This window comes from Otolemur garnettii, unplaced genomic scaffold, assembly GCF_000181295.1.
Source record: "Otolemur garnettii isolate 467f Iridium unplaced genomic scaffold, OtoGar3 scaffold00010, whole genome shotgun sequence".
Taxonomy (NCBI): Eukaryota; Metazoa; Chordata; class Mammalia; order Primates; family Galagidae; genus Otolemur; species Otolemur garnettii.
The window spans coordinates 23,221,777-23,226,062 of NW_003852405.1; positions in this window are offsets into that span (position 1 = coordinate 23,221,777).

A 4,286-nucleotide genomic window follows, 5' to 3' on the forward strand; every position below is an offset into this window, starting at 1 on the left:
TTGTTGTTTTGGCGGGTCCGGGCTGGGGATTCGAACCCGCCACCTTAGGTGTACGTGGCTGGCGCCTTAGCCGGTCGAGCTATAGGCGCCGAACCGGTTTTCATTTTTAAAACATTTACAGGTGATAATTTTCAGTGGGCTTAGGAAGTACTATAAGACTGTGTAAAGAGCCTGGTAAAGATCCACCTGTGTTCATACATTCAAGATTCAGAAATACTCATTCCTAGTATAAGGCTTAACATTAATAAGCACATAACACTTGTTGAGGAGAAATATAAAATGCTGATGAAACTTAAATGGCACATTTCCTGGAATGAATGGACTGTAAGTTTTGAATCCGAATCCTATTTCTCGAGAGGGTAGGAACCTTGTTTTATGATTCTTGTCTATTTCCAGCCCTGTCTCACTTGATTGCTTGTCATGCTATGGGTGACAAACACTGAGCACAGCATAATACAGCAGTGTAACTCTTGCTCTTGTGGGGTCCAGTTTGGACTGGGCAGTCCTCCACCTTTAGCTGTGCTGTCAGGAGCACGTGGTCTCCAACATTGCCAAGTCAGAGAAGGAACAGACTGGCAGCTGGCACAGGACATTTTTAAGGACCAGACCTGAAAAAAGACATGCCTTTCACCTTCAGCCTAACTGCAAACAAGACTGGAAGAAACGGCAGGTGACGATTGGGTGAGCGTTATCAACCCTGCTACGTAATGTAACCGATGCTGATTTTATCTATGCTGTCATTTAATTTTTAAAAATAAAACAGTGGTCTGAAAGGGACTATTGCTGAATATTAAGGCTTCACATATTCTTAATTTTTGGAAGGAATGTATTTTAAGTCTTCTCTTACCTTTTCTAACCTTTTAATAATAGGAAGTTTCAAAATGTTCAAATGGTAGTTTTACCCATTTAGCTACACAGAATGCGCACATTTTCTTTTGATTCAGTGACCCTGTGAAAGAGAACACCTCCTATTTTTAGGGAGTTGATAACAGACTCAAATGACAAACCCAAGGTCTCATAACTAGTAAGTGATAAGACCAGACCTTAACCCTTATCTTCTGATCCCTAAATTTCCAACTTATTCCACAGCGTTGCAGTGCTTAGGACTGTTCAATAAAATACTAGAGTGAACAGTCCAGGTAGAGGTGACAGAATATTCAAGATCAGAGTGTGAAAACCCAAGACCTTTAGGGAAACTACAAATGGTTCTGCATGGCCAGACTGAAAGAGTAGATGGGCCAGGCTAACAGGGTCTTAGATTCAAGACCTTATGACTTTCCCCTGAAGGCTTGGTGATGCTATGTTCCTCTCCTAGTCATAGCGCCCTGAGTATTCCTCTATTAAAGCACTTATTACAAACACCTTAACACTGTATCCTTCTCTTACGGCATGTATCACACTCTGGTTTTCAGATGGAAGCAGCATGGAGAGCTGCTGGAAGGAGCGTGAAATGGAGATGAGGCAGCTCCCAGTGATCCAAGTAAGCGACTGAGAGGCGAGGCTGGGCTTGTAGGTGGAGTATGACTGATGCTGGGGTTAAGAAGAACAATCGAGGCTTATTTCCAACTCAGGCAGTGGTGGATGACAGGGTTTAAGGCAGAGGATTGGAGGATTCTGCAGACCTTTGGAGGATTCGTCTGCACAGTACTCTCAGCAAAGGTCTGTCTTCAGGACTGGCCCTGTCCGGCTTCAGGGAAATGCCCCAAGCCTTGGTGTCCTCTGCCTGCTGAGTGCCTTTGTTGTAAGCCTGAGGCCTTACCAGGTGGTACCGTGTGATCAGCTGCATCTATCCTAACCGTGATTTATGATGAATGCCTTTTTGGGCTGTGGGGCTGGAGTTTGAGTAGCTAAGGTTACTGACATTGGTGGGCACTGGATACCTCCTACCTGACTGACCTCCAATAAAAACCCTGAACGCCATGACTTGGGTGAACTCCTGTGGTAACACTTCACACGTACTGTCACATACTGTTGTGACTCCACTAGGAGAGGACACCTGGAAACTGTGCTTGGTTTCTCCTAGGCCAGTGTGCCTATTCTTTGTGTTGACTTTAATCTGTATCTTTTTGCTGTAATAAATCATGACCACAAGCATCACAGCTTTTCTGAGTCCTGTGAGTCTTTCTAGTGAATCATTAAGACCCCTGACCCAAGGATAATGATTTGTTCTGGACATGTTGAAATTAGGATCCAACTTGAGGCATCCAAGTTCATGTGTCCAACCCATGTATGGATTTGTAGCTTGACAGAGAGGTGCAAGCTAGATACTGAGATCTGAGAGCCAACACAGAAGTAGCTATGGAGCTGTGGGCATACATGAGGTCACAAGGAGAGCCAGGTCATAGAATAAGAAGCAGAAGGCAAAGACTTAGATACCACTGACGTTTTAAAAGCAAATGTGAAGGCCAAGTATGGTGGCACATGCCTATAATCCTAGCACTGTGGGAGGCTAAAGCAGGTGGATTGTTTGAGCTCAGGAGTTTGAGACCAGTCTCAGCAAGAAGGACCCTGTCTCTAATACAAATAGAAAAACTAGCTGGGATTGTGGTGGGTAACTATAGTCCCAGCTACTCTGGAGGTTGAGACAAGAGGATCTCTTGAGCCCAAGAATTTGCAGGTCCTCTGTTTGAAGGCTTCAGCATCCATGTAGGAGAATCAACATAAGGAGATGTAACACTTGCAAGGTTAGAAAGTTTGCAAATGCAGCTTCAAGACAACCTCTCTCCTCTTTCCAGCTCATTTTAATCTCACAACAATGGTGAAAGCATGACCTTCAGGTAAATATCATTATTCCCTTATGGAGATGAACAAACAGCTTGGGCAAGGTTGAGCAATTTACTCAGAAGCACATAGCTAACAAGTAGCCTAAGAGCACCACAGACTTCCTGCCTCACAGCTGATTCCATGGGAAAGGCAAAGTGGTTGTACCAGGCTTGGTCCGCCAGTCTCAGCAGTGTCAGCCAGGGGCTGGCTCTAACTTTCCCAAGTCTTTATTTTCACCCAAGCAGAACTTGAAGGGGGTTTCAGCCCTTTCTCCTCTTTCCATGGGGGAAAATCTACTAAGTGTGGCTCAGCCATGCAGCTCTCACTGGAGATATTGTTTCAATTCCTAGGGATAGAAAGGCTGGAGGATTTGGCTTTGCGCCTCCACAAGAAGGTCTTTTTGTCCAGTCTCTTCTCTCTGCCTCAGCCTCCACCAGGCTGCAGGTGGCCAGAGGACAGCCCAGGATGCCACCTGTAAACTATGAAATGATCTGCCACTCCCAAATCGATGACGGTGATCCAAAATCTAACTACACTCTGCAGAGAGGGGCAACTTCAGAATTTACATGAAGAAGGGTCTTGCTTAGGTGTCCCAATCTAGCTGGAAGGAAGCGGGGAGGGAGGTATTGTCTTGACTCTGAATGTGCAAATCAGCAGGCTGTTTTCATGCGGCAAACTAGTAACACTAGCATATAAAAGAGTGTGTGTGGACAAAGACACTGACCAAAGAGAGGACAGCACTCTGCCAGGTGGAGGAACAAGATGCAAAGGCCCCGAAGGATATTCCTGCTGCAGAGAACTCACAGCCTAGAGGGAGGCGGAAGATCCACGCACTTGAGCAAACCGAGAAGTGTGCGGGGATGGGGCTGCACTCCTCCACCCAGAGAATTACTCTTGGAATCTTCTGGTTATTTAAAGCAAACATCAAGACCAAGTTTTCTTTCCTCCCCAGATCTACCACCGCTACCTACCTCCCCCCATTAAAGGGGTAACTTTACCTGTGACCCTCTCAGCTGAGGAAGAAAAAACAGGCTTCCTTGGGGACTTAGAATAATTAGTTTATCAAACCAAGAGTCAGGCGGGCCCCGTTTTAAGGGCAGGGAAATGCTACTCCCAGCGTCCTCTCTGTCTTCAGCAGGGTCAGTTCAGCAGCATGCCTGGATGCTCTAACACTGTTGTCCAGTTTGTTTAAATAGATACTTATCTTAGTATACAATGTTTATGTACAGGAAGAAAACACTAGAAGACATGCTTTAAATATGTGCTTGTCTCTAATCTCTAACGAGATTAAAGTTGTTTTATTAATTTCTTCATTAGGCTTTCTGTGTTTTCCAATTTGTCTTTACAGTGAATAAGCATTAGAGAATAGAAAAAATAATTCGTGTTGCTTAAAGAAAACACACACTAATAGAAGAAGTACGGATGGAGAGGCAGGGAGGTGGGCAATGAAAATCCAAACCCACTGTCAGGAAACCAAGGATGGCTTAACCTAGCAGGCAGCCTCGTCCTCCGCGTCCCGCCCC